The 13211-nt window shown below is 37.4% G+C and overlaps 1 protein-coding gene across 3 annotated transcripts in view; it reads left to right on the top strand.

Moving 5' to 3' along the window:
- LOC124165382 (talin-1) overlaps nucleotides 1-13211 on the top strand; it is a 310193-nt gene that overhangs the window by 47979 nt on the left and 249003 nt on the right. The gene's annotated exons all lie outside the window — the stretch shown is intronic.

Here is a 13211-nt window from a genome sequence, read left to right as displayed (position 1 = left end):
TATAATTTAATGTTGAAAATGGTCTGGGGTCCATTGGACCCCTGTGTGCACTTCATGAAATTTTTTTGAAATTGCGAAACAAAATTAACACATTTTTTTATTACCTTATTTGCTGCAAATACATTTGTTATAATCGTATTCATTCGTTTAAAGTAATTAAAATGCCATTAATCATTTTTTATCAATTTGGGATATTTGAGGACATCAACTTTTTTTGTGAAATATCTTTTTTTTTCCTCTTTTGCAAATAATTTAGGAATTTCGGAGTGAAAGACGTACGAACAAACTTCAATGGAATGGATTGTAGAGCAACAGTTTTGGAAATATATTACTCATAATAGTAAACTATTCAACAAACATTGACGTTTGAAATCATTTGGAGATCGAAAGAGAGAGCGAAATTTGGTTTCGGATCTGCCTGGACCAAAAGGAGCAGCGCGCGACGTCAAAACTCCCCGGCAAGCTTGGAAATTACTGTTGGATAGCGCTTTACGAAATAAAATAATGACGCACACAAATGAGGAAATACAACGGCAGCGTCAAAATGTCACAATTCCTCAATCGTACCACGGTGATGTAGATGTTGAGGAGATTGAGGCTTTTTTTTGGACTTCTATGTTTTTCTGGGGTGCAGAAGACGTTCAACACAAATTTGTATGAACTGTGGTCAACTTAGTTTGGATCTACGTTGCATCAATGTACCATGTCTCTTCACCGATTCCTGTTTTTGCTGTCAACCTTGCGTTTTGATGATAAAAACACGAGAATGCAGCGCAGAACGATCGATAAATTTGCGCCAATTCGTGAAATTTGGGAAGGGTTTGTAGATAATTGTAAGAAATATTACACTCCTCATTGCCCCTTTCGGATATATATGAAAGGAAAGCCAGGTAAGTATGGCATAAAAATTGTAATGATGAATGATGCAAAAACGTTTTATATGGTAAATGCCTGTCCTTACATAGGAAAAGTAGTTATCAATCGAGATGATACTGTTCCGACATATTATGTACGGACATTGTCAACACCAATTCATGGCACGAATAGAAATATTACGTGCGACAATTGGTTCACTTCTGTTGAGCTTGCAAAGAAGATGCTAAAAGATTATTCAATAACGATGGTGGGCACCATTCGTAAAAACAAGCGTCAAATACCAGTCGATGTTACAAGAAGTGCTGTTGTTCAATCTTCACGATTTGCCTTTGACCCTGTCATGACTCTAGTGTCCTTCACACCGAAAAGAAATAAAATTGTGCTTTTGTTGTCATCTTTTCATTTGGATGAAGCTATAAATGAAGGCAATGGAAAGAACGAGATTATTTGCATGTATAAGGAGGAACAGACACATTTGATCAACTGTGTCATGAATATACAACAGCCAGAAAAACCCTTCCATGGCCAATGCAGATTTTCTATGGCATGCTAGACCAATACCAAGTATAAACGCAATGGTTCTTTACTCTCATATTGATAGTAATGAAAAAATAAACCGGAGAACATTTTTGAAAAACTGGCTTTGTCACTCATCAAACCTCATTTGCATCAACGGATTTTGAAAAAAAAACTTGCGTTCTTCAATCAGGAATACCATTGTGGAAATTTTGAAAATTGAAACATCAGCAATTGATAAACCTGAAATCCTTCAAAGCAAAATACGATGCAGCTTATGCCCAAGGAATAGAGACAGAAAAACAAGAATTATATGCTCATCGTGCCGCGCTCCGATGTGTGACGAGCACCGAAGTTATCTGTGTACTACCTGTACTTGAGTGAGAAATTAACAACAAAGCATTTTTTTCTAAAAATTTATATTTTACCTGTAAAATAAATAATAGTAATGCATATTTTGGAGCAATAGGAAGTCCTGATGAAATTTGTGAAAAAAATAAAAAAAAAATAAACAGGAAAATTTTATTGTTTTCAATTGTTAAAATTAATACGTTTTATGGAAAGAAAAAATATGAAACATTTTTTTACATGAACTACAAAATGTAATACTTATGCTGTTAAAACTATTTGTCTGTACATCTAAAACATTCGTAAGAGTAAATAAAAGTAGGATTGGTGACTTTCTTAAAGAATTTTTATGTCTTTAGAATGAAAAATATTGTTTAACTTTCATTTTAATATGTTTAAATAACTTATATTTACATATTTGTGTAAAAAACACTTCTATTATTGATATTTACTATATTAATAGTAAAAAAATATCAGGGGGTTGAAATTAAAAAATTTTAAAGTTATGGGGTCCGCTGGACCCCAGTGTGCACTTTATGATTGAAAAAAGAAGTGTGCACTTCTAGGGTTAATGATTTGATAAACTCACGTTTGAAATTTGATCCATGAAGTCACGCGCGAGACAATGATGTAAACTTAAGCGGTTAATAACCATCCCTTGAGCAAAATATGGAATAAAAATATATATTTTCTTCGATAATGAAAGCTATTTGTCAGTATTAGATGCACTGATGAGAATCGGGTTAACGTCTACGACTTCAAGCCCATGATTCGGAGATGGGAATAAAAATTAAGGTGGATGCCTTGTCAAGGTTAGTGTGGATGGGACGTAAACGGAACTTTGATTTAACCACTCTGGCAAAGCCCTTTTGCTATTGCTTTTATCTTTTCAATTACCTATCATTGAGGGAGCATTTGCAAGTTTATGAGCGCCAGAAAAAAGAATCGACAAAAAAGCACGACCAACTCTATGTTCTATAATCGTTTTATTCTGTGTTGAAGTTAGCGGCGAGCAGTGTTGGTAAAAGTACTGAGAAAAAGTGACCGGACTCAATGACTGTTATTTCGTAAAAAAGTAATTGACTGTAGTACTAGAAGACTATTGAGAATTCTTTAACGAAAACGGGGCTGAAGTTCCATAAATACCTGGATTTATCTTCTCAGCCGTCCCACCTTACGAAAGTAACTATTCCCCATTTATCCGCAAGGGATAAATTACAAGTAACATTATATCTCGTCAAAGTAATCGCAAAAAGTACTCGTCAAATACTGCAAAAGTAATCCGTTTACTTTTACTTGATTACTTACCCGCACTAGTGGCGAGGTATCATATTTGAGCTACAATTATAGAATAACCCTTCCATTTGATAAACCGGAATTTCTTGGTCGAAACCACTAACGATGCTTTCGATTGATCGCATCGTCGACCAAGCCTTCCGCCGCTTTTGTGCCTTTCCGCAATCCTCATCGCCACTGGCTCCCTCGCTTCATCTTAAGTCCTGCTCCGCCCTTTCTTCAGCCCGGACTCCCTCCTCCCCTGCATTTTATTGATTGGCTCGCGCGTTTAGACGAGACGAATGGAAGAGGCAGATCTTTTCCTATCTTTCCTTCCGTGTGTTCCATCTGTTTTATTCATTCTTACTCTAACGTAAACCTACTGCATTACAATACCGTACTTAAGTCATATTGCCCTCATAAGATGATGATATGCGTGGTTAATTTTCTGGAGTCGGGGATTGTGTGGATGGGTTATTATTTTATTTTTATTTTATTCTCAAACCACCGAATACGGCTCATATTAGCCATTTTGTATTGGGATATTCAACAAATTTGACAAACGCACTCGAACTACCGTGCCCTGGACAGGGGAAACTTACCCAGGTAGGACTCGAACCCGCGACCTCTTGTTTGGCAGGCGAGGACGTTACCCCGCCGCCACCGAGGCCGGCATGAAACGTAAATGAAAAAAAACTACGTAATTTGTAACATAATTTAATGGAAACGAGGCACACATCATCGTCAAAAGTTGTCCAGTGGTAAATCATCTGAGAGTACTCTCGGGCCTAGAAATGTGGCCCATGTCGAAACTGACCAGTGAGTAAAATGATGGTTAATGACATAGCTTTATTATTCAGTATCTATTTTCTCTGACAATAAGTACCTAGTCTGAGAGACTAATGAATAAAGAGGTATACGAATAATCCGCTCTTTCAGGTTCATTTATGATCTATATGCCACCAAAATTAACAAATTCTCGAAGGAAATGAAAATCTGATAAGCTATAGTGTAATCGCAATGGCTTGCGTACGTGTTCTTAAATATACTTAAAATTATTTAATATTCTTCAATGAAGAGAATCTTTGGAACTGAAATTGTTTAAAAGTGACAATAATTGAAAAGTTAAGAATTGTTTTCATTTGTTTCCGAAAAAATAAACTTATCCAAGGTCAGTTCAATAGTATGCGCTGGCGTCATATGTAAACTGACTAGTGAAAAATGGGGTAATTTTTAAAATGGCTTTTGGGGCAGTGAATAAACTCTCTAGCATCAAGGTTCTCAGTGCTATGCCTCCAGTTTATTCTCATTTATTCGTTTTTTCAATTTTTCCGAAATTATCACCGTTTCCGACTCCCTGATTTCAGTTTCAGGTTTGCTTGGAAATTATTCCCTCCCAGTTCAACAGGAGAATGTGTTGCCATTATGAAAATGGCATAAGCTAAGTGCTTGAAACCCACGCGCACATTCCTCCCTGGCTCTTGAGCTGCTCTCTGTGATAGTAATGCAGCGTGCTGTGTGAAGTGCTGGAAGTTTCCATGCGATAATCGAAGTGGGTAGCATTTCCTTTCCACTAACGGATTTTGCGCGGGCGAAAGTTCATCGTTGTCTTCACTTCGTAATATGAAAATAGAGTTGATGATGCGTTTATTGCTAGCCTCATTCGTATCTGTCACTCATTATGCTTCGCGATTTTTGTTACGATTCCTTTTATTACGTTTTCGGTGCTTTGCTTTCGCATTGGAAGTGGTTGAAATTCTAATGAATTGAAATATGAGTTGGCTGTGTTTTACTGTTTTGTTTGGGCTTAAGCATTTATTGAAATTTTGGTAGTCGAGTTCTTGGTTCCTTGGAGTGCCTGGCTAGAATGTACTAATATGAAACAAAAAATATGAATAAATTAAATCCTAGGATTGTTGAACATTGGTGGCGATGAAATAAAGTAATGGATTCAGACTGTGAAATAAATAATTAATGAACGGTGAATTGGTTTATGAGTTAATGAAATAAATATTTGGAATTAGTGTTGAATCTTTATGGTAAATGAACGCATCGAATAGCGTGGATTCCCCATGGTAGGTATTCCTTTATATACTTGTGTTTGGAACTTATGTGCACAGGGTTAGGATCTTAGGTTCACGCTGAATAGGTTTTTGGTTTAAAGAATGAAATACTTGGAACATGTGTTAAATATTTATGGTAAATAAATGCATGTTATATCGTGGATTCCCCATGGTAGGTAGCCCTACGTGTGTTTGGAACTTCGGTTCGTTGGGAATGGAATTTTACGTCCTTCTCATTGGCCCAAGATGTATAGGAAAAGCCTCAGGAGCTATGCCAATGTGGCGCCGCGCATTTGCTGAAGAAAATCCTCTCTGCATGAGTCATTACCCCACCGGAGTCAGCTCGCACACATTTTTTTCCTCGACTCTCCAACCCTTATCTCCTATCCCTTGTGTCGTGGGTAGTCGAGGAGAAGGAGAGAATGCGAAGTCCCACTATCCACATTGGCGCCTCTTCTGTCTCTCTCTCTCTCGCTCCCTTTTAGCAGTTGGAACTATGTGTGTGTGTGCGTGCGTGCTTTTGACCCGCTTGAAAAATGGCGGTGCTCCGATAGCCCGGAAGCCGTTTCCCGTAAATCAGTCACCGAAGCCGCCCCCGATTTTATGCCCTTGCGACACACCGACGTCACGGGTGTCGGCGGACTGCGCCGGGATTCTCTCGGTCGACGTAGTCTCTTAACTCCATAGCTTCCTAATATCTTTTCAGGGTGGCCACCCCTGTGGAAAACATTGAAAGTCATGGGATTTCATTGTATTTGGAAATTCATTTTAAGTAAAAAAATATTCATAAAATTTAAAAAATAGAGAAATCAATGTTTGCTGTAAAAAATTAATGTTTGCAGTCTGATAAGGATGCTAATTCTCGCTATTTTTATTCAGGGCTAGCCCTAAATAGCTATTGTATATTAAATGAAATTTGGTGGAATAACTTTTTGAATCCATATTATGCATCTTTTTATACTATCCTTTTTTTTAAATGTTTATCCTTGCGCGTTTCAACGCATAGCGTCAACACCAGGTTGCATATTGAACCGGAACTCAATCGTGTTCAATCAATTGACCTGATGACGACGTTTTGCGTCATAAACGTGTTGCAGTAACAACCGAAATTGAAAGGAGTGGACTGTACCAAAAATAATATTTAATTCTGTAGTTTCGTCTTTGAATGAATTTTGAATTTGAAGTAGAGATTAACTTTTTATGGTTTTTATGCTGTAGATTAATTTTTTTAAACTCATATTTTAAATGGTTTGACAATCGGATACCATTATTTAATATTCAATTTCAATTACATTAAGGTTTTAATATGACTTTCTTTCTATTTTCAGGTAAGTACCACCCATTACTGGTACTAGCGGTAGAGGATTATTTCTGTCGAGAAATTTTTGAAATCGGTGAGTAAATAATTTTTTTATGTTTCACCATGCCTCTTACGAGAAAGGTATCGTAATGAACGTATTATAAACAAAATATAAAAGTCTGTCGCCCTCTATGAATTCTTTTATAATTGGCTTAAATAGGTTATCGCGGAAATGAAGTATTGGCTGAAGTTGGTTTTCAAGTGTGCAATCAACTTCCTTATGAAGTTATTGGTAGTTAATTCAACCGCTTTATCACTTGTGCCTGGTGATTTCCTATAGAAATTACGCAATTATGCTTCTGTTACTTTCAAAAGCATCGAGGTTTCATAGATCTTTGATAGGTGTGTCTGATTGTTGAATTTTTTTGCGGGGGTTGTTCTTCATGCGGTGTAGCTATGAAAAACGGTTCCTATTTTCAAATATTAGGACACACTCAGACGAGGATATAAACGGAAAATGCTAGCTGTCAGATTTCGGTACACAAAATCTATTCAGGTTAGTATTAGTTTTCCCAAAACATTCTTTGTCTCATTCAAAAAATCTCCTTTTAGTTCGGTAGGAGAGAAAAAGATAGTATTTCCTTTTCCACCTTCTTCGTGCGCTAGTTTGAGTTCCGAAAATATTTTCATCATCTTATTGTGACTGCTCAATATCTATATTTGAGTCCAAAAAGGTGTAAAATGTTCCCATGGATTTCCTTATGTTTCGAATTTATTCATTTATGACTTATCTGCTAATCCGTATAATCATTTTATAGAATGGTAATCACGTAGGAGGTCAGGAAACCCTTAAGTCATGTCTTAGATTTTGATTTTAGTTCCGTATAGTTCCCTCCCCACTATCCAAGAAGCCGTATAAATGGTTTAAATACCCCTTCGCTCATCACCTTTCCGAGGTTTAGGGGAAGCCTGGGAAGGATAGCGTGACCCAGCAGTGTAGCGTTGAGTTTTCGTTTCAATCTCATCTTTTCTCGAGGTATGATGCTTTTGAGTAGATCCTGAGGCTTAGATAGCACTAGATTTCTTATTTTTATTTTAAAGGCCTATATTTTTCTCATTTAATTATGAATTAAATTGCTTGATATTTTATGAACTAATTTAAGCTGAATGTGTATTGGGGTGATGTAGATTTTGGTCGTTTTCTTTAGTTGGCGTTGTGTATGCCCGACATGTATTATAACCTCCATCAGCTCTAGTTATTAAATACTCTTGCGTATTGTATGCGATGCTATATAATTGTATGATAATACAAGAAATTTAAGTTGCATCCGTTGTTTTTAAAATATTGGTTGGACTAGGAAGTCTATTTTTTAAGGTAACTTGAAAAAATGCCTCCCAAATCTATACGAAAAAATACAATCGCTCCAGGCACCTAACGGTGATTTTTTTGGCCTCTTGGAGTAAATATCATCTCCATGGACATTATGAAATATTCTCTCTTAACTCAAAAGCCAGTTTTCTGAAAAAATTGACCTTTAAGTTTTACCTTTTTGGAAAATAGCACTTAAAAATCGAGAATGAAATTCGTTCGATCGGTCTTGTTCTCGTGACCTAACTCACACTTTATAATTTTACTGTCATCTTGAAATTTTCAGTCTGTTAAGAAGAGACCCATTCGGTCTCGTGCGCGGATTGACTGCTGCTTTTTTCCTCGTACGTATCCAGTGAACTAATGCGCGACGGTAACGAATAATGGGAAAAAGTAACGGTGAACCATATCATTGCCATACCATCCCTGATAATGATGACTTCCTAGAGTCGATGGTTTGAGGCGTCACTTTATGGAATTTACTCGTGATGAATGAAAATTGAACTTTGTTTTTCCACATATATATTTATTTAATCACGACCGCGGTTTCGACGCACTGCGTCATCCTCAGGCCTAGTAATGTAAGTAAGTAAGTAAATGTAGTAATTTAGTAATCCTGCGTCATCCTCAGGCCTAGATAGCTAATAGTAACACAAATACCTCCTCGCTCCTTCTCGCTATCCGTTTGCGACAAATGGTAATTTTGTGTTGTATTGACATTTAAGTTTTGGAATTTTGTTGTCTTTTGGTGGTACATTTATGGACATAGATGCCCATAATGTTTTGGAAGGCCTAAGGATGGCGCAGTGCGTCGAAACCGCGGTCGTGATTAAATAAATATATATGTGGAAAAACAAAGTTCAATTTTCATTCATCATTCCTAGAGTAACCGTATGAGCTACCGTTCTAGATCTACATCTACGAGGTACCGTGCAAGCCACCACCAGGGTGTGTGGCACAGGGTGATTGCACACCAGGCATGCAGCACTCATCCTAGCCTTAATAAGAATCGCGCTCGCTTCCCGGGCTCAGGCCAAGCGCACAGGACAACAACACGCGGTCAGTCCAAAAACGAGGAGAGGACACGAACATGCTACCATGCAAATAAGAGTACTTGTTAGTATTAGAAAACGAAAAGTTTGCGTAGCAAGAGATTCATGCGTGAATTACAGCATGCCAATTAATGCATCCAGATAGGTAATGTTGACTAATATACTAAGTTATTTACTACACATGCTGAACCTATTCTACCTAGTTCGAGTCAAGGTATCCTAGAGCTAAACTAGCAATATTTAAAAATCGTCGCCACCATCTACGAAATTGTGCGTGAAAAATGATCTTGTGATTCAGGGTTGCATTGGAAAAATATTGCAGCCTATTCCTCTGCTCGTCTACGCCTCCGCAGTTCGTCTTCCCTTGTTAAGTTCACTGCTTCCGCCCTTAAACACACCTACGTGCTCTTCCCACGGACACCATACCTCGTCTGTGGCGAAATACTATTTCTAATTTTCTTTTCCCTTAATTAATCTGGAGCTAGTATTTCTGTAGTCCTTCAAGATTTAGTACTTTTCACTTCTTTTTTCGGTACCATTATTCGGTATAATAATTTGGAAATCGAAGTTTTTGAGGAATGTTTCTCCACATTTTGCGAACATGTGGCTTCGTATCAGATTATCCAATCTGATTTCTCGTGCATCGGTGAGCGTCCAACGGCGTGATCTTCGTGAATACCCGGTAGTCAAAGTCTCCTGAGAGACTGTCTTAACTGATAGTGCAGCGAGCGAAGTTATACATATCGAATTTAACTTTTTTTCATTTGAAACTTAAATGCAGCTCATGTCAACGGTATTTTTTCAACCAGGAACGCTGACAATCATGCGAAGGAGATAGGTGATAGTAAAAAAATACCTCCTCGCTCCCTCTCGCTATCCGTTTGCGACAAATGGTTATTTTGTGTTGTATTGACATTTAAGTTTTGGAATTCTGTTGTCTTTTGGTGGTACATTTATGGACATAGATGTCCTTAATGTTTTGGAAATAGAGATCAGCCAATCATGAAATGCGATGGAGAGAGCATGAATTCTTGGTATAAGAGTACAATCTCAGTATTTGCTCCAGGTAAAAAAGAGATTGAACATTAGTCGAAATGTGGGGATGTTTGCGGTGTCTAGGAGGACCGCGCACTTGCTCTCCATCTTAACTAGGTAGCGATGCTGAGCGGCATCCCAAATGTCGGATTTCAGGTATTGCTCAGGCCCGCGCATCGTGCTTGCGAGGTTCCATATTGTTTACACCAGTGTTAGCGATTCTTTCTCTCGATTTTTTTTAAAAAGTTTTTTATAAACGAAAAATATTTACTGGTAAAGGTGACAAGCCATATTATTATAACCTTTCTGATACCTTTACAGCGACATTCCTCAGCTGACCGTAAACCTTGGGTGGAGGAGTTCCAAGAACTAAATTATAAATTTCTCTTCTGGCCAACTGGATGTTTTTGAAAGACCCTAATATATGTATCGTAGAATCAGCTAGAACAATTCTCGTCTTTTTTACATTTTCGATGGTAAATTTAGTTTTACCCCCTTTTCCAGCAAGGCGTCCAATTGCTCGAGATAAATGGTCACCTTTTAATGACTTCACTTCTTGCTTTTAATAGCTTCACATCCTGAATTTCAAATGATTCCACAAACAACTCGTCCAGCCGCAAAAGGGCGAGTGAATCTTCCACTGTGAATCCACCAGTTATACATTAACAAATAACTATCATTCTCGTCGATGACGTCACCTACTTATCTGAATCGCTGAATAAGTAAGGTTTATTTTCTTAATCTCTTACCATTCCCTTCCATCTACCACATCATTTCAATGGTTTTTGGGCCTTAGTGACGGCTTATATTGGACTCGTTTCTTGGACCAACGTGCTTAATCAAGGGTCATTCTTCCAAAACTAGGTTGGTGGTTTCTTACCCTTTAGTAGTTCCCTTTTTCTCAATTATGCCTTACCTTTTTTTTAATAATAAGAGCGCGTTGCATTGGGCTCGGCTTCACTTCTCTGGCGCTCCCATCAGCGTTCCTATTGCTCCTTCCGAGGCCTCGCCTCGCATGAAAGCCATTCATTCACTCACTTCCCAACTCTTTTATTCTTTTTTTACCACTGCTCATTACGGGTTTTCCTGGAGAACTGTGCCTCCTTTACCTCCTCCCTCTCAGAAGCTCTTTCCTCACTTTTCCACCATACACTCTTTTCTTCTGCCATACGCCCACGACTTTCCGCTGTTCGAGCTCTTGAAATCCCGTCGCATATATAACGGATATTGAAGGTATAAGTTATCACTTGAAGCATGCTTCCGAATACATCAGTGAAATGTTTTCATCCCTTTCCTACGTTTCGCTACGGTTATGGTTTCTATCATCAAGGCTACTATACTAATTATTTGATTTTCAAAACGGTGCGAGTCCTCCGAGCAAATTTTTGTAGAATTGGTCGAAAAAAATAGTTTTGGGGCTTCGATTTTTTTCTTTGAATGATGAAAATTGGACGTTGAAAATCTATCATCGGATTTAAAAATTGTTCATTTGTGGTGCCAAGAGTGAGTAGGTACTAGGACTTAATCTGGGAAAATGCGCGGTGGTACATTTCTTGCGTAGATCGTTGATTTTATTGCTTAGATTGGAATATCTATTTTTGGAAAAATATATCTATTTATAGGTTAAGTGATTATTGTACTCGGCATCGTCACAGGGGTATTAGCTCCAGTCGACGGCAATTCATCTGATTTTACCTCTTCAGAATGTTTCCGCCCCTAATGCACTTGCGGGTGACCCCGTAAAGTATCGCCGCTGGGTAGCCTGCTGTAGTTGTATAGAAGAAGTATTTTCTCATAATCTTTCGAAAACTTCTTCACAATTCTCCAAAACTCATGGAACTAATTTTTCAGTATCTGGTGAAAATCTTTGATGTTTTAAAGTGCGGTCTTTATCTAGGCTGCTGGTAGAGCATTTTCATTTCTAATAAGTAAGACTTTATGCATGGTGCCGTTTACTCTCGGTTATTCTTTACTTTTTAATGGGAATGCCTAAAATAGGTGTTGCTTTAACATGCTACCGACGGTATTCTTTTTGCAGCCGCGACATTATTTCCTGGGTTCATCTTCATTTTGGAACTATCAAGTAAGGCAAAATTTAAGCTAATCATTAAGTTATTGATACTGAGGATAATTTAAAAAAATAATTTGACCCAAAATTCCTAATTAGAGTGTCGAGAGGTTAAGATTCGGTGGGCTAACATTTAGTTAATTTAAAAAACTGCTGTCTCACCAAAGAAAAAAAATTTTCCCGCGTTAATTTTTGTGGCTTTTTTACATGTATCGATAACCGATTATTGACCAACCTCTCCGATAACATTAGCATGGAAACTTATCGATAAGCGATTCTTCTACATTAGCCACACCCAGTTGAAGTGATCTGGAAAAGTGAGGTCACGCAGAGGCCTTGCGTATCTGAAGATTTTTTTAAGTGAGGCTAACTTAGTGCCCTTTGGGTATACCCTTGTTATTCCTCAAAGCCGTTATAATAATAGCTTAATATTTTCGTCAAAGAAGCCTTTTTCGTAATATATCTTTCATTGTGAAATTAACGGACTCTTGCAAAATTAAACCTATAGAGGCACGTACTACATAGCCTTCAGAGTCACAGTTTTACAGAAATACGCACATGGCTCGGTTTTGTATGTGCACTTATCAATCAAGCTAGTTACGAGACGTTTAAAAATTGATATTGTGGGCTTTATTGAAATATCTTAGGGTTCGGACAAAAACGATTTTTATCGTATTTTAGAATACGATGAAAATAGAATACCAGATATAGGTATTGAGGAGGCAAATAAGACGGGGAATCCTATGAGAGCTAAATTCTATCAATATGTTTTGAATTTAAATTGAAACCCTCGCGTAAGCTTGAGTTATTAGCCTGACATGTGTAATTGGTTGCGTCGTTTGCGCTACATTGAAACGTAATGCTTGTTAGACTGTTTTTCTACTTTGTTTTGAAAGCTGTATAAAAAGGAGGTAGCATCTATATGGAAATTTTTGTAAAGGTCTATCATCTATTTTATGCCTATCCAAAAATCCAATCGATTGAAGGTTTGGAGTTGCAATTCTAACAAAATGTATTGTTTTAACCAGAATTGGAATACACCACCTTGTTTTGAATTTAAAAAATTATTTTTCATCGGGCGTGTTTCGTTATAATATTTTTAGAGTGGATGCATTTGGGTTTTATTTTACTCTGTCAAGTGAAAGAAATTTGATATTTAATACTGAATTAGAGTATTCCCTTCCGGAGTAACTTTAGAATAAATTGATTTGGTGTCTCTGTATCCATTAGTCTGTCTCCCTCAGGGGTAGGTCCTAGGTTCTCTCTATATTTTCAAAATTATTTGTATGAAATTTATATCAAACTAAAT

This window comes from Ischnura elegans, chromosome 9, assembly GCF_921293095.1.
Source record: "Ischnura elegans chromosome 9, ioIscEleg1.1, whole genome shotgun sequence".
In the NCBI taxonomy this organism is placed as follows: Eukaryota; Metazoa; Arthropoda; class Insecta; order Odonata; family Coenagrionidae; genus Ischnura; species Ischnura elegans.
Note: the sequence above shows the minus strand (reverse complement) of the source record. Positions and strands in the feature narration are given on the sequence as shown.